General features: G+C 44.5%; 1 long non-coding RNA gene and 1 other non-coding gene across 2 annotated transcripts; one reads left to right on the top strand and one right to left on the bottom strand.

The window, feature by feature from the left end:
- Positions 1–12,288: 12,288 nt before the first annotated feature.
- On the bottom strand, positions 12,289–17,899 carry LOC118239659. Its single transcript, XR_004772394.1, has 2 exons — positions 17,742–17,899; positions 12,289–15,857 (listed from the first exon to the last, which is right to left on the bottom strand). It is a non-coding gene; the product is annotated as an uncharacterized LOC118239659 (long non-coding RNA).
- On the top strand, positions 13,929–14,001 carry Trnaf-gaa. The gene has a single exon. It is a non-coding gene; the product is annotated as a tRNA-Phe (tRNA).
- Positions 17,900–18,227: the final 328 nt, after the last annotated feature.

Here is an 18,227-nt window from a genome sequence, read left to right as displayed (position 1 = left end):
TTGCCTCCTAGTGAACATTAACGAAGATACCGGGGTCGGTACTCTGTCATTGAGGCACAGGTAGCTAGCTTTCTGCCCGTGACTTGAGTACGCCATTCCCAAGGCAAGACACTGTGCTAATACTGTCCTTTGATTCCCTTTGTATATTTTTAATTACATTGATTTACTTTGTGGGGTGCATGTGTGGAGGTCAGAGGACAGCTGGAAATTTCCTGTCACGTGGGTCCTGGGGCTGAACTCAGGGCAGATTGAAGGCAAGTGCCTTAACCTAGTGGAGCCTCTGCTCCCATCAGCTGCTGGATGAAGGCTCTAGTATGGCATATAAGGTAGCCATCAATCTCATCATCAGAGACGGGCATTTAAGGAATAGGCCTCTCCACTATTGCTTAGATTGTTATTTGGTGCCATCCTTGTAGATCTCTGGACATTTCAATAGTGCAAGATAGGTTTTCTTTAAACCTATAATGGCTCCCTCTATTATGGTGAAGGAACCAGCTTCCCTTTCGGCAGCCATAACAGCCAAACACATGCTTGCCATAAACCTGCCTTGGTCACTTAGAGGTCAGATGCCTGTCTCGTGACAAGGAACCCATCAGAAGTTAGTCACTAGAAAGTCAGATGCCTGCCTCGTGACAAGGAACCAATCGGAAGTTAGCTGGTGGCGCTATGCTTTACGACCCTGGGTGTGCTTTACGGACAAGCGCACAGCAATGACGCACAAAGCATAGCAACCACCCTGGGAGGGCCTATGGGCCATAACAACCAGTTGACCAACACAGGGAAAGCCCTCCAAGCCTGGAGGCACACCAATCCTGAGCCTCTGCATACCCCTAGACACTCCCCTTACGCTGCCCTATAAGATCTTTTGGGAGCCCGTAGGAGCCGTCTTTGCTAGCCATCCACCATGGCGGGTGGGTGAAAGACCCGAGCTAACATGGGGTTAGCTCGTTAAATTACAATAAAGCCTCGTGCAGTTTGCAGCAAGCTCTCGAATCCGCCTGGTGATTGGGGTGACCGCGAACGTGCCCTGGGACCCCGGATACTTGAGTTTTCGGGGGTCTAACAATGGTATCTCTTTTTCTTGCTCTCTTCTATTCTCCCCCCCCCCACTTAATCTTCCTGCTCCCTCATGTCCTCCTCTCCCCTCCTGTTCTCCCCTTTTCTTTCTTCTAATTCCCTCTCCCCTCCCCCATGCTCCCCATTAGCTCAGGAGATCTTGTTCCTTTCCCCTTCTCCAGGGACCATGTATGTCTGTCTTAGGATCCTCCTTGTTTCCTACACACAATTTTTAAAACCCAATGTGGGATTATCATGTGCACAGTATTTGGAGCTTGCTTCTTTTCCACCGACAGTATTTCATGGAATCTTCATTTCACTTTTGTATGATATGGGATCTTTTGCCATTTTTATTGACTGTAGAATTATGTTTGATAGCTTATTCCGGAGACAGTATGGAATGTGAGTTTAAGGATGACAAAATTGGGTTCCCAAAGGCACCCAGCTTAAAAAGCAGCTGCAGTAAATCAGCTGCTGATATGAAGGCCTCAAGTGTGCACACCCTGCAAATGGGTAGAGCCGATGACAGACTGGAGAACTTTCAGACTGAAAAATGTATGATGCGTGGAAAAGCTGTTGCTTGACTTGGGTGGCATTTTAAGGTGTTGAATGTTGGACTGGAATGCTGAGTTTAGGAGTCAGGTCTTTAACTCAAAAACAGTCACATATACAAACGTGAAGATCAAGTTGGTGGGCTCAAGATCTGGAGAAACATATTTGGGGGCTAAATGGCTGTGAACGCCTGAGAGTGGGATCTGGTGGTGATGGGACCTTTAAGAGCTAAGGCCCAGTAGAAGGTAATCAGATCAATGGATGCCACCTTTGGTAGGACTAATGTAACTTTCTCAGAAGCCTGGTGATTTCCCAGGAGAATGAATTGTTAGGAAGCAATAAAGGGAACAGCCCTGCCCCCACCTCTTTTATGGCTTCCTGTCTTCACTATGAGATCTATTCCACACACTCTTACCCATGGTTTTCAGATTTATTTAGTGTGTGTGTGTGTGTGTGTGTGTGTGTGTGTGTGTGTGTGTATGCACGCTTGAGGCGTGCCACAGGTGTGGTTCTCTCCTCGGAAAGTTCCAGGAACTGAATTTGGGTCACCAGGCTTGGTGACAAGTTCTATTACCTACTGAGCCATCTCACCAACTCCATACTTGTGTTTTGATGACATCTCTCATGAGGCCTGTGATGGAATAATCTTTTTGTACACTGTGAGGATGTGTCTCTGCCAAGGAGCCTTCTAATTGGTTTATAAAGAGCTGGATGACCAATAGCTAGTCCGGAGAGGATAGGCAGGACTTCAGGAAAGAGATAGGAACTCTGGGACACAGAGGCAATGGCACATGCAATATGGAGAAAAGGTAACAAGCCACATGGCAAAATGTACCTTAGGATTAGGGTTTTAAGAGCTAGATAGGAATAAGCCTAAGTTAAGGTCGTAAAGCTGAACATGGAGTCAGATCTAGATTGATCACAGATAGTTTATTAAGAAAGTACTCACACAATGGAGCCAGTGACCAGGTTTACACTGGATGCCTGCTTGTGTACTCAACCAGGCGGGAGAGGGAAAAAGAGGTCCATGTCTCGGATATTCAAACCCTTGCTACATGACTCTGACCACGCCCAAAAGGGCATGGTCAGCCGGTTACCTGTGTCCAGCCCCAAACAGGCATGATCAGCATTTCCCCCTACAAGGTCCAGCTTTCATATTTTATCTGGGAGCTGATGGTCCAAAGAAAGACCACTTACAAGGGCCTCACCAAAAGCCCAAATGATGAGGTCACCAGTCTTGGGTATTTAGACCTTTGTGTAAGTTATCTAACCGTAGGTAGTCTATGTCATAGCAATAGAAAACAGACTAGTATGGCCTTACCTGCATATATAGAGGTTCTATCTTTTTCATACCAACAAATTCATTTGCTTATAGTTTATTCTTCCTACTGGATTTGTAACACCTGGCAGCAGAATCATCTCTGAATTCCTGGACCAGTATGTCACAGTGTCTTTTTCTGAGAAATAACTCCTGCCTTCAAAGAGACAGTCTTTTCAACAGACCTTGCAACCAAGCTAATAATCTTCCTTGAGATCATCTAAAACTGTGTTCAGTCTACTGTCAATTTGCCATGTACTTAGCCTGTTTAAGTTAAGCTGACTCTAAGAGAACAATGGGACCAATGTTACTGTGCCTTACTTTCCCCATGTGATGGGCTGTTAGAATCTAAGCTAAGTACATAGCTTTAATCTTAAATTAAGTATTCTTCCATGTCACTGACCCAGGAAAGTGTATGTATGTGTATTTCGATAATCATTTGCTGAAAGTAGCCAACAGATTGAAAACAACCTTAGAAAACAAATATCCCAAGATCTTCAGAATGAATAAGAAAAGAAGGGTTGTGTCCTAACAGTGATGTTTTCATGTCTAGTTGACAAAGGGTCGGTTTTATTCACTGGTTTTTGTGAACTCATCACAAAAGTTATTAAAAAGGAAGTAGGCATAGTAGAGAAAATGCCTCCATAACATGTAGTTATAAGACATTTCCTCCATTAGTGGTCAGTGGGGAGGGTCCAGCCCATGGCCAAATAAATACCCCCCCCTAAAAAAAATCCTGTAATGTCGGAAGCAGCATTTAGATGTAGGTTGGTAACCTCTGTGTGTTTTTGAGTGCTGTTCTGGGTTCAGTAAAGCAACTTCTTCCTTTGTAAAACTCAAAGATTTCTGTAGAAAACTCTTCATCCCTTCCCCACAGTACGTTTGCCACACAACAAATACAGACAGCAAAGCCCTTTGTTACAGGCAGGCAACAGGGACATGAGGGTCAGAAAGCAGCCACTTTAGCTTTTCTTCCCCACTTAATAAAAATTCTCTCTGTGAAAACAGGGTTTTTGGTGTGGTTTGAGCCTAATCCGAGATCCAGGCCGGAGCCCCTGCTGAGCTTGGGAACAGAGCATGTGGTACTGGTCACATCACATCTGCAGTCAAGAAATAGAGACAAATGCTGGCAGCTCTTCCTGGACTAATTAAACTTTCCTTGAGACACCTTCACACACATCCAAAGACATACTGATTTTATTATTTTTTTATGTTTAACACAATTTCTTTGAATCTTTGGAAGTTTCATATCATGCACCCCAATTCCAAGCACCTCCCAGTCCATCCCTCCCCCCCACCCCCCCTCAGTGGCCCCCAAATGAATATTTAAAACAAAAATCAAAACCAGACTAACAACATATTGACTCCTTATCAGGTTGACAGTTGAGATTATAACGTGCCATGTTCTAATTGACACACTTAAAATAACTGTTTACAGTGGTGTAAAATACTGTTTTATCAATGTGACATCTCTATTCTAAATTCAGAACCTGGGAAGGCCCTGTCATCATTTCCCTTTGGTTAAGTCGGTGTTCAGAAGTCAAAGAAGCTATTCTAGATCTCATGTGTTCCCTTGGACCCCCGAAGCCCCCTCCCTATTCAACAACTAATAACATTGTGTACTTTCCTGATGCCCATCTGCTGACTGTGATGTGGAGGGAAACCATTGCTGTCTTCCTGTCCAGAAAATTAGGTTGAATAAACCTTTGAGAAGCATCTTTCTGTTTCCACAAAAATAGTGTAACATGTTAATTAATGACCCTGGTAGTAATTTTGCCTTACACACACACACACACACACAGAACTGAACAGAGTTGAAAATATGAAGCAAATTTACTTTGCAAAAAACAAAAACAAACAAAAGAAAAATGCCCATTTTAACTATTTTCATATTACCTGCCAAAGGAAAGTAGATCTGATAGTTTCAATGCTTATGGAATGCACATCCCCTTACGTTAATCTGCTGTTTCAGGTGTTTCCATTGCCTGCGCCACATTCCAAATACACACGCAACCTCCAACCTGCTCTGCAAATATTCCAGCTATCAAAAAAGCATAATGCACCATGTAGCTAAAATTAAATCCGTTTCGAATTCTCGGGAGTTGTGACCGTGGTTGCTTAAGCCACGGCACTAATGAAACGGCCTCAGCTGCTGTAGTATTCCAATCACCACAATCTGGTTTTCCTTAGTAATTGTGAAGGTCGAAACCGAAAGCTTGATTCAGAGAGGAAATTAAAAGTTAAGAATAAAAGGGAATGAAGACATTTCACCCCCTACTATGTGTCACCATACTTTATTGAGTTGACCTTGTAAAGTTAACAAAGAAAGGTTTTGCTGTATATTATATTGGAGTTGACTACAAGACCTGGAAATTCTGTGTTTGTTTCTAATTTTTAAAGCAGCACAGTTTCATTTAGTTGTGTTATTTTTCAATAGAGATGATGCTGCGAATATTCCTTCACACCATGTGAAGATCTGTCACCGTGACGGGCTTAATTAAAAGCTAAATGCCCAATAGTCAGACAGGATTTTCAGGGCAGAGGGCATGCTGGGAAGAAGCGGAGTCACCTGCCAAACTCAGGGTCAGTGTGACTTGTGGGATACGAGGTAAGAAGCCGGGAGCCTCGTGGCAGCACATAGATTAATAGACATGGGTTAATTTAAGTTATAAGAGTTAGTTAGGGACAAGCCTAAGCTGCCGGCTGGACTTTCACAATTAATAAGCAGTCTCTGTGTGGCTTATTTGGGAGCTGGCTGGAGGGACAGAGAAATGGCATCCAACATGGAGGCTTGAATATCCACATAAGGCCTGTGAAAACACGGCCTCTTAGTCCTGCAGTTTCTCATGCTGACCCATGGCACACAGATGCGTCCGGGCTCAGCTGTGTGTCTGTTTAAGGTTTTGCTCATGCAGACAGAAAAGGTTAAATCATAAAGCAGGTTCAGATCGAAACAAAACAAGAAAACCCTCTAAACAGGTTATGGGTGTTTAGCAATGCATGTGGGCTTACAGAAAAAAAGAAAAAGAGTATAGACAGTCCTAAGCATAGTTTAAAAACAATAAAATAAAGTCTTTAAAGAGAGAAGTGAATTAATAAGAATAATAACAGAAGCCATGTGGAGATGGGAGACACAGGGGTCTGGATCCTGCATGGTCTTGTATTGCCTTTAAATTTTTTGATTGCTGATGAGCAAACAATAGTTGCTGAAGGACATTGGATTATTTTCTCTGCACTTCTGTTTACTCTGATAATATTATATCCTTCTCATGTCTCTGATGGAGTTGAAGACTAGTTATAGTTTTCCTTGTTACCAAATTCGAAAAAGAAACTCACAAAAAGAGGTGTAAAGCGCACAAGGTTGAGAGACATAAAAAGATAGTTTTGGGTTGCTGATACAAGATAGGATAGAAAGTGAATTAGGTACAATACTTTGGAATCACCAAGATAGGATAGATAATGGACTGTTTTCTCTAATTTTGTCAAATAGGAATACGCTGGATACTGTAACTGTGATTCTTACTTAATAACTGTTTTGGTTGTTTACTCTGTTAAAATTAACATCTTTTTTAATTAGACAGAAGGGGGAAATGTTGTGGAATAATCTTTTTGTACACTGTAAAGATTTGTCATTTGAATTGGGTTAATAAAAAGCTGACGACTGACTGGTATCGAGGCAGGAAGTATGGGCAAGACAACCAAAGGATGCTGGGATGAAGAAGAGCAGAGTCGAAGGAGATGCCAGCTGACACAGAGGAAACACCTAGGAAAATCAGATTACAAGCCATGAGTCACATGGCAGAGGCAGATTTAAAAAAATATGGGTTAGTTTAAAATGTAAGAGTTAGCTAGTAGCAAGTCTGAGCCATTGATCGAGCATTTACGATTAATATTAAGTTTCTGATTGGTTATTTGGGAGTATCTGCTGGCACGGGAAAACTCTGCCTAGGCTTTAACGCAGGGACAATTAGGCAACACTAGAGAGTCAAGCCATGCCACTAGGTTGTCCTGTGCATGTGACATCACCTTGTCAGGAGACCCATCAATTAACTTCTACTCAAACTAAAGTATAAATGATTCCTAGTAGGCTGTTTTCTAGGCCCATATTTTTAAGTCTTTTTAAATTTGGGGTATATTAATTATGCTTAATTATTTCATTCTGGCATTATAGTATTTCAAATACATTCACAAATTCAGTTACCTTGCACCCTCTCTTGTTCTCTCACTTCTGCTAATACCTCTCTTCTTCCAAACTAGGCCCCTTCTATTTAGAGAGAGAGAGAGAGGGAGAGAGAGAGAGAGAGAGAGAGAGTCCCTCCTTAGCCATTAGCCACACCTAAAGCTTTAGGAAGCAGTGGGGTCCATGATGGATCTAGATTTATTTTTAAAATTTATGTATGTGGATGTTTTGCCTGCATACATGTCTGTATACCACTTATGTACTTATGTATCTAGTGCCTGCAGAAGCCAGAATTGGGCATTGGATCCCTTGGACCTGGAGTTACAGAGGGTGGTAAGGTACCTGGGCAGTGTAAGGGGAGTCAGAACTCATAAATGCTGAGCCAACTATTCTGCCTAGGGTCCAGATTTTTAGTTAGTGACAATCCTAAAGACTCTCTGCTAAGCTTCTATAAATTTTTTCTTTTGTGTGTGTGTGATCCAAGTATTCTAGTTTTGTGTAGGTAGCAAGATTTGTCATTGACTAAGGTGATGAAGGCCATTTGTCTCAAAAGGTTACGTGACTGCTCCTGGATATTCCTGGAAACTGAGTGAGACTCAAAGCCAGATAGATGCTCAAATCCATGTTACTAAGTTACAAAGTGTTTACCTATAACCTTTGTCCATCCTCTGCTATACTTTAAGACCTCTTCAGCTTGCTTCAGAATATCTGATAAATAAATAAATAAATGTAAATTTATTACTGTTCAGTATCATTAGGGAATAATGACAAAAGCTTTCTATATGACCAGTAGAGATGAGAGTTTGGAGTTTTACAAACATTTTCAATCCACAATGGGAGAACCCTGTGGTCCCTGTCTCCAACAGTTTATGGATCATATATTACAGCACACTTGTTTGTGCTCAGAGTTCATCTAAATTAGGGATAAGAAAGGTACAGTGTGGCAGTTCTGACTGGGGACCTGAAACCAAGTTCTAGGCCCACTTTTGTTGCAAAATGTGCGACCCTGGGGCTCAGGACCTCTTTGGGCTCTCACGGATTGACACTGAGAGGAAGGCCTTCCGCGAGCTGCCCTACACGTCCTTGAAGTTCTTTAATATTGCACACCGATGAGAGCGAATGTCAATACGTATTTATCATTTTATGCTTTGACAATTTCATACACAGATGTCTCAGTTCGCCTCCTATTTCTATGGTAAAGACCACGGCCCAAAGAAACGTAGAGAGGAAAGGAAGCCATGGCGGGAACCGGAGGCAAGAACTGAAGCAGAATCCCCCTGAGGGGTGCGGGTCACTGGATTCCTCTCCATGGTTTGCTCAGCCTGCTTTCTTAAACACCCCAGGACCACGTGCTCAGGGATGGCCCCACCTATAATGGGCACAGTCCTCCCACGTCAATCATTAACCAAGAAAGACCTCTGCAGACTCGCCGACAGCCTATCTGATGGAGGCACTCATCAACCGAGGTTCCCTCGTTCGGGTGACCCTAGCTTCTGTCAAGGTGACAAGCAAAACAAAAATGCGGTATTCCAGGGTCAAATAAGTCTGTCAGTCTGCTGATGTGGGTGTCCGGCTCCCTCCCTGCACCACTCCCTGAGCGGGGACTCTTTGGTGCTTGAACTGATAAAACCTGCCTGCCCTTACTCTGACCCGGCTGGCTGGGTGGCTAGGGATAAAGAGTGACGTGCTAATTTAATAGAGGGTCAGAAAGGGAGAGGAATGGCTTTAAAAAGAGCAAGAGGAAGGTGAGAGGACCTGTGAGCGTGTCTGTGCAGTGTCTTTGTCCAAGTGCCAAGTGTCCTTAATGCTCCCTGGCAAGGGGCTCGTGCAGATAGGGACACTCAAGAACTGCTGTTCTCATCTTAGCCTCATGTTATAGCCCGGAATCCCAGTGACGTGGAGCACCTAAAAAGGTGAAAAGTAAACAGATTTCAGTTCTGGGAACCAAACCCCTGACCTCTTCAAGCTCTTAACCACTGAGACTTCCTTCAGCCTTGCTTCTCCCAGTCTTTTTTTTTTTTTTTTTTTAACATGAAATTTAGAAATTTCCTGTGTTAAGTTTATACTATTTTATGTCTTTGGGTGAAAAGTCGGGCTTTATCCTTTCCTCTGGATTGTAGAGGTGGGCAGATGGGGAGATGGGGACATGGAAACAGTTGGAAGACTGGCCACTTCATCAAAACAGACCCACAGGCAATTAAGATAAGAAGTACTTAAGAGTACCCAAGCCCATAGCACTCACGTTCTGGAATCCAAGTTTTCTGGCCTTTGGGGCATTCTGCAAAACCTTCTAAGGTGAGTTATATCTTGTCAGATGGATGTGGGGGTGGGGGTTGGATTAGAACATACAACCAGCTTGGTAGGTTGTTCTTGAGTGTAATTTACTTCATCACTTCTAGCCTGGTAAGTATACCCAAAGGGTTTATATTGATGTGTGTGACTGAACAAAAACAAAAAAACAATAAGGTCTTCATCGACCCGTGGTTTAATGGCTTTAAATAAATTAACTTCTTCTGGATCGATTCAGCACGCTGATGATATTTGCAATCTATTAACTTCTTAGCGTTTCTCCCCTCAGTTACAACTTTAACATATAACTTTGGAGAAATCATTTTGCATTCATCAAGTGAAGGTATTACTTTCTACACACAGAAAACTTCAAAATGCATAGTCATACACATAAAGAAAGCATCTAACTGCAAGCTTGGGGCATAGTCCCGGATTCTGGTTTTAAAATGAGACTTTTTCACAGTTTTTAATTAAAATAAGGTCTTTTAAAAGAATGAAAAGTGACTGGGTGTGGTGGAATGTGTTTATAATCTCAACACAGGAGAAGCTGAGGCGAAGGATGGAGTAACGACAGCCTGGGCTGCATCCAACTTCAAGGCCCGTTTGAGCTAACGTGGAAGAAACTGTCTCAAAAAACTAAGGAGTAGAGTTATATCTTGATGGCAAACACTTGCCTAGTGCTGTAAGCCATGGATTCAAACCCCAAACACCATAAATATAAATAAATGAAGTTTACAAACTAAAAGTGTTTGATTCGAGGTGCAGAACACCCTTGGGGGATCAGCTGTCCATTTGTACCAAACCATCTGACTGGTGTGGGCTGAATTACGGATGTTTGTCAGTTCATATACCAATGTCCTACCCCTGAGTGTGGTTCTACTTGGAAAGAAAGCTTTTAGGAGGTAATTAAGGCTAAGGAGGCCCTAAGAATGTAGTCATAACCCATAGGAAGTATTTCTCTCTGTAGCTCTCTCTGTGTACACACATATGCATGGGGCAGGGGACCAGGCAGCTCCTGGAGAAGAAAGACATCTGTTAACAGGAACCAGTGAACTGGTGTCCTGGTCTTAAGATTTCCAGTCCCAACCTGGGAGAAAAGTAATTTCTCTTTTGTAAGCCACACAATCTATGTTTTGTTGAGGCTGCTCAAGCAGAGTAATACAGCAAGGTTAAGCATGTTATGTGTGTTTCTGGGCCTCAGCTTTTTGACACACAAAGCTCGTGGATTGGGTTAGATAAAGCAGGTCATCCTTCAGTTCCAGCATTAATGACTCTAGCTGAATCTGTCTCCCTCTAGAAAATAACCAAAAGAAAAACTTAATCTTAGTTTCAAGTTCTTGGGAAAATTATAAATTAGCCAAAGAAGTTGTATACACTTTACCCAGATACACCAATTTTTAGTATTTTTTCAACTTTTCATGTCTACATGTGTATATATATAATACACACACACACACACACACACACACACACACACACACATATATATATATATATATATATATATATATATATATACATTCATACATAGGAAATACATTCTTTTGTTTATTTTTTTGAACCATTCGACAGTTAATTGTCCTAAATATGGTCCTGTGCATTTCCTAATAACAAGGATCAATGGTCACTTAACTGTGACTGCCAATCTTGGGAAAGTCAACAGCCTGTTTCATCAGATGCCCCAACCACTATCTTCTCCACCTGTGTGAGAGCTGGTTCTCAGTGCCAAGTTGCACTGAGATGTCATGATTCTTTAATGTCCTTACATAGTGGTGATGGTATGTGTGTGTGAGGTCCTTGGCTTTTTTCTTTTCTTTTCTTTTCTTTTCTTTTTTTTCTGGTATCTTCTAGAATGGCTTTGCTTGGGAATTGTTCGTTGCTGCTCATGGTACAACCCAACATACTCATGACTGGCTTGATTTTATGCAAGTGTGTGGGTCCTGGGCTACACGACCCCCAAATGCTCTTCATTATGGCAGATTTCTTCAACGGTATAGCTTTTTTTTTTTTTTTTTTTTTTGAGCCTTGCAACCATTGCATGACTATTGAGGGGACCTCTGAAGCTGTGTATTTGTGGTCTCATTACCCACACATAGGCTTGACATCCACAGAAAACTCCTTTTTTCCCCTTTTGTCATCATCTTTTTGTTCCTTCCTTCTTTTTTTCTGAAACAGAGACTCATGTCCCCCAGGCTGGCCTTGAACTTCACATTTCACTGAGGATGACCTTGGCCTCCTGATCCTCCTGCCTCTGCCTCCTGAGTGTAGATGCAAGGATGTACCAGCACACACAGCTTCATGCAATGCTGGGACTCAAACCCAGGGTGGTATGCGTGGTTAAGCAAGTACTCTTTTTCTTTTTGTTCTTTATTTCTGAGATAGGGTTCCTCTGTGGCTTTGGAGGCTGGAACTAGCTCTTGTAGACCAGGCTGGTCTCGAACTCACAGAGATCTACCTTAGGCAAGCACTGTTAATCACTGAGCTACATCACCAGCCACTCACTCACTGAATGAGGCTTTACTATGATGCTTGGTGATTGGTAATTTCCAGGTCCACCACAGTTAACCCATGGCACAATTCATTCAGCTTGATGAAGGCGTCTTCACCCTGCCCTTACCATAACGCCTAACTATTGCACTCAGGACTTTGTGTGTGTTTTACTTATCCGTGATGCTCATGTTGTCCTGATAGGGCCAATATAAGCCCTTTCAAACTGTTCCTATATCCTTTTTACATACTGCCATCATTTAAAGAAAAAAAAAAGAACCAAACCAAAACAAATCTTTCCTAGGATAAATACTAAAATAAGAGGGAAATAAAGTGTTGCTGGAGTATTGTTTGTATATGCTATAGGGTCCCAGAAACAAAGTTATGAACAGATAGCCAACTGACAGCAGTTCCAAAGTTTATCAGATATATATACAAAACATTTTCTTTAGTTGCATTATTCTTAGCTTGGCTGGCTGGTTCTCAGATTTCATAGTTATCATAAGCAATTAGATTGGAGTTAGTCAAAATCTTCTGGCTGACTGGGGAGGCAGGAGCGTGGCCTACAAAAAGTTTCTTTTTAGGCTAGAATCGCAACTTCTCTGTCTCCTGACTCTCCCTGTTTGCTATGAAGGGTCGTCCGGCCTCTGCAGCCTTGCCAATGAACCACAATTTTCTCTCAAACACAGCAACAGCTTATCCCTATGCTCAGCTTCCTGTGCTCACAGCACCTTCAGTGACTTGCTAAGGTGAAGACAGCAGAGCTCTGGGATGTAAAACGTCTAGCAGGGGAGGCTGGCCACCCAAACACGGGGGAAGCGCTAAGAATCCCGAGTCGCATGCTTACTCCAAAACGGCTGCCCTTCTAAACCTCCCTAAACGGTACCACTGGGGTCTACATGTTCAAATGTTCGAGACTATAGGGGACATTTCTCATTCAAACTGTCCCCAAGTCTTGGGGACCATCAAGGAAGAAGGCCTTGAAAGACAGGAAGCGCCAGAGATTGAGGCGAGGCAGGAAGGGAGGCAGGCAGTCACCGAAAACAACAGTGACTGGTTGCCAAGGAGTCACAGAAAACAAGTCTTTGCGGGAGTGATTAGGGAAGAAGGTGAAAGGTGGCTGGAAATGTCTTTTCCTCTCCCCCTCCATTCTAAGCTGACCAAGCTCATCTCCCGATTCCTCTCTCCTCCTTATCCTCCGACCTCTTAATTCTCCATCTTTTTAGTTGCCTGGATTTGGTTGATCTCTGTTTATTGGTTTATACAACCAGCGAGCTCAGACATTTATTTGTAGAATGCAGTCTTCGGGGACCCAATGAAGGTTGCAAACACTCCTTATTTTTCTTTTCTTTTCTTTTTTCTTTCGCATTTTAATCCTTCCATCATCCAGACTAATTGCGATGCTCCCAGTAAAACGGTCTCGTAAGTGGGAGGCAAGAGAAAGCCAATTGCCTTGAGATTAGTACTAATTGGAGAGAAAAAGAAAACAGAATTTCAGTAAGATGGCTGGCGTTGCAGAACGCACGTAGTGGGTGCTTCAGAAACCAGCGTGACTCGCTTAGGAACCTTGAATCATCTTTCATGAACCGCTCAAGCGTTTGCCAAACAGGTTCCACGCAGGCTTTGTAACCCAGGTGTGGCCTTTCCGGGACGCAGGCTTTGTAACCCAGGTGTGGCCTTTCCGGGACGTGGGTCGCAGGGACTCTGCAAACGCCGCACTTGGGGCCGTTCCGGGCCCAGCCACTGGGTCACCCACAGCTCGGGGGCAAACATCTGACCACAGTGCAAATGTGTAACGCGTTTACCTAGGGGACCCCAATCCTGGATGGCGGGAACCCGCACCCCCGCTTGTCCCTGTGCGCGGGCTGCGCGCCGAGCTGGACTCTGGAAGGGACCAGGACCGGGGAAAGTCAGACGGAAGAATCGTTACTTAAACAGGGCAAAGAAAAGAATGCAGAACTGAGGTTAGTTATTGACCTCAGAGAGGCGGGACGATTGGACGTGAAGTGCTCAGGGATAGGACACCCGAGAGGAAGCGGACACAGCGCCGAAATAGCTCAGTTGGGAGAGCGTTAGACTGAAGATCTAAAGGTCCCTGGTTCGATCCCGGGTTTCGGCAGTTGGTTTTTAGTTTTAATCTGAGATGAGAGTCGAATTTACTAATATCCTCCCATCCAAGGGCTTCCCGCGGGTTCGTCTCAAGCTCGCAGACCTGGGGTCCTAGGGAAACACGTGCAGCTGTTCTCGGCCACCAGCGGCGGCGGGCACAGCGAGCTGCTCCCGGGTGTCGTCGGAGGCGCTGCCGAGCGAGCGACGCGGGACTCAGTGCCTGGCGCACCAGACTGGGAAGTGGGGAGTCGGGGCGCGCAGGACGTCGGGGATCCCTGGCGAGAGAAAGAAAGCACGTCCACATGTCACCCGGCCCCCGCACTGTCACCAAGGTTTGCTGGAGCTGCAAGAGAGCGGGCGCGGGGGTGGCGCAGGCAGGTCTCCTGGCTTCACGCTAAAGGCGTGGTGGCCTTAGAGCGCCTAACGTTTAACTAAGGGCGGTCTCAAAGTGTGCTCTGGGGACCAGGAGCCCAGCCTCTCAGCATCACTACACCAGGCTGCTCAGTGGGGCCCAGCACGAGGCGAACGATCCATCACCCGCCCTCCCAGGGGGGTCCCCGGTGGCTCACTTTTGGGCTCCCCTGGGCTGGACACGCGCGCGCTTTGGAGTCTCATGCTATATACGGTCTGACCATCGCCCGCTCCCAACTTCAATCTCGCCGTACGCATTTTTCCATAAAGCTGCAGCCTGATAACTTTTGCTGTTTTTCCCCGAGGGGCTGCGTCCTCTCGTGGATGTCAAACTGTGAGGTGTCAAACATCCAGAAGTGGAATGTTTTCCTGGAAGCCCGCAGACGGCTTGCCACGGCGCTCAGTGACTAAGGAGACTGGAAGACTATAGGCCCTTACTTTAGAGAAGACACGGTTTCACAGGGATGTACACCATCATCAAATATTCGTTGGAGTAGGTGCTGGTCCCGTCCTTCTGCCGTTGATGAGAGCAAGGGGGAGCCTCCTCAGAGCTCCTCAGAAAACTTGGGAGAGAAAGCTGAATCAGCTATAGATGTCCAAGGCCACAGATAAATATACCCCGGAGTAAATATTTCTTTCGTAATTGTTCTGTATACTCTAGACATTTGAGGCCAGAACTATGATTAAGAAAAAAAAAAAAGAAGTTATTACAACCGTTACACGTAGTAAAAGTAGATGAGCACTGAATATTTAATTAGGGTCTTCCATGAATGAGTATGGACATGTATCATGACCCTTTTATTAGCCCTGGGCCACACTTTCACCTTTTCAAAAGTTTATGCTATAATATCATATCTCAATTTGTTTGATGGTTTAGACTTGACCAGAAGTACAGTTACTTGAATTTGTCTCGATTTCTAAGTTGATATGGATCTCTCACAATTACCCTTAATACATGTTGTGACAGTGTGACCTCAGACTGCCCTACTTATGCGTCCCTCACTGGAGGGTCTCTAACCAGCAACTGCAGAGAGCTCTTGGAGACTGTCATTTGGAAAAAGGCCAGCAGGTGGCCCAGGGAGTGACATCAGATTGCTAAGAAAGGGCCGGGCTGGGATCCGACCAAATTCGTACCACACATTCCAATGTTGCAGTGACCAGTCTAAAGCATGGTTCGTAGGCCCAGATATACTGTACACAGCACAGTGAGCGATCCCATCCCAACATGTCCCAAGCTGAGAGCGCCAAGGATAACCATAGTCTCCAGTTTTAGGGTCCTCTCTTATTTCCACACATTCAAACACTATCTTGCTGGTCGATAGTCCTTCCAAGTTGATAACATAGGTAAACAAACTCATGTTACATATGTTATGCTTGCTCTTGGGAAGAGCCAGCATGAGACACCAGCCTGAGTCGTGCACATAAAGGAATGCTTCTATTGCATACACCAGGGATCTGCAATGAGAACGTTAGTAAATTACATTTCTTTTTGAGAATGTCACACATAAATGCCGCGTTTACATAGTTTTGCTCCCCCCTCACTTCCCTAGAGAATTAAACAATATATTGTTTTATTATTCAGACATTTCATATAGGTGGTTTGAATGAAAATGGAGCCCATAGGCTCATAGACTTGAATGCTTAGGGAGTCGCATTATAAGGGAGTGGATTGAGAAGATGAGATTGACTGGCAGGTACGGTCTCGTTGAAATAGGTGTGGCCTGTGCTGCTGGAGTGGGTTCTCTCTCTCTCTCTCTCTCTCTCTCTCTCTCTCTCTCTCTCTGTATCTATCTGTCTGTCTGTCTATCTCTCTCTGCTTGTGGATCAGGATGTAGCGCTCTCTGCTACTGTTTCAGTGCCACACTTGGTGCCATGCTTTCTGCCCTGTGCCATGATGATAATGGACTGACTCACTGAAACTGGAAGCAAGACCATCCTGTTTTTCTTAATAACCCCCTAAATCCGGTCTGTGTTGTCCCTACATGTATGACTGAAGCATGGTTGATCAACCAGGGACCACAGCCACAAACACAGTGGACTCTCCCTTTCCTGGCAGCCATCAACTGTTAATAGCCCTCAGCTAGGGATGGCAGCTCATAAACCCATCCCCGCACCACTCAGGAATGCTGGCCGGCTTGATCATGAGCAGGTAACTGCAGGTGCTGTAACCGTACGAGTTCGTTGGTCCTATCACCTTTGGAACACCACCCCAACTGCTGGTTCTTGCAATCTTTCTACACCTTCTCCCACAGCGTTTCCTGAGTCTTGTGAGAATGGGGTGTTTGGCTTCCCTGTGATGAAGCCTTGGAGCTACAGGAAGGACCAATCTGGCAAGACATACATGGGCACATGTGGTGGGGAACCAACTGTTTTCTGATTAGATCGAATGCCTGCCTCACAGGGGGGAAACACATGCCCAGTGGTAGAGAAGTTTGATCAAACACCCAGGACCACGGAGCCTGGCAGCCCTGGCCTGGACCTAGTAATGTAAGAGCAAGGTAAACTGGAGAGGATGGAGTTAACTCCATCCTCAGAAAAAGCCACCCTGAGAAATTCCCTGCATGACACAAGACTGATTCAGCTCCAGCCAGGGAACCATAAACAGTTCCAAGGAACACCCAAACTGTGCCCACCCCTGTCAAAATGACCCCATCCAAGTGGTCAGGCAATGACTAATTTTGGTAAATAACACCTTCTCATTACAACTGTCCTTGTGGGCAACTGTTAGTAACAATTTTGAAATTCCCCTAGCCCCCACGTCAATGAATCCAAAGGTCATCTACTCTTACCACAATCCTGAACAGCCAAGCACGTTATCACTATGCTTGCAGTTTTTTTTTTTTTTTTTTTTTTTTTTTTTTTGCCCCTTTAAAAACTCCTTACAATTGAGGCCAGGCACCCTTCTCCTGCAGCTGCTGTGCCAGTTTGCTGGACAGGGTCCCTGCCGAGGCTTGTAACTTAACACTAAACTTTCGTGGACTTTTTGGGGTCTCACAAACTTGGCATGACACTGCTATTATTTTGCTAAATGAACATAGTGTCCAGCTGCCTTCTAAATTCGCATCTCTGTAACCACAGATTAGTGCAGCTCTCAGTCCCCACCAGAGAAGCTTCTTTGGGTACTGGATGGTGGTTAATGCAGAAACACATAATTGGTCCCAGGGCAGAGAATAAGTGTCTGTGTGGTCTGTTCACCCATAAATGGGCATTTTTATCACATAGGGGATTTTATGCAGGTTTGACCAACTTAGCTGTCTTAGTAGGATGTTATTGCTGAGAAGAGACACCAGGACTACATCAACTCTTAGAAAAGGAAACATTTAATTGGGGCTGGCTTACAGTTTCAAAGGTTCAGTCCATTATCATCATGATGAGAAACTCGGAGGAGCACAGGTGGACACGGTGCTGGAGAAGGAGCTGGGAGTTCTACATCTTGGCCTGCAGGCAGCCGCAGGAGACTGTGGGACACACTGGGCATAGCTTGAGCACAGGAGACATCAAAGTCACCCCTACAGTGACATACTTCCTCCAACAAGGCCACACCCACTCTAACAAGGCCACACCTCCTAGTCCTGCCACTTCTTATGGGTCAAGCATTTAAATGCATAAGGCTATGGGGTCCAACCACCTCATCAGCCTAAAGAGGACATACAGGCTAAAGAGGAGGAGATTCATTTTATTTATTTTAGTTTTTCTCCATTTTTTATTTGAATTAGAAACAAGATTGTTTTACATGTCAGTCCCAGGTCCCTCTCTCCCTGCTCTCTCCCCCTCCCAACTAACACCCTACCTATCCCATACCCTTTCTGCTCCCCAGGGAGGGTG

Source organism: Cricetulus griseus, assembly GCF_003668045.3.
Source record: "Cricetulus griseus strain 17A/GY chromosome 1 unlocalized genomic scaffold, alternate assembly CriGri-PICRH-1.0 chr1_1, whole genome shotgun sequence".
Classification (NCBI taxonomy): domain Eukaryota; kingdom Metazoa; phylum Chordata; class Mammalia; order Rodentia; family Cricetidae; genus Cricetulus; species Cricetulus griseus.
This window is presented reverse-complemented; position numbering and strand designations above follow the sequence as displayed.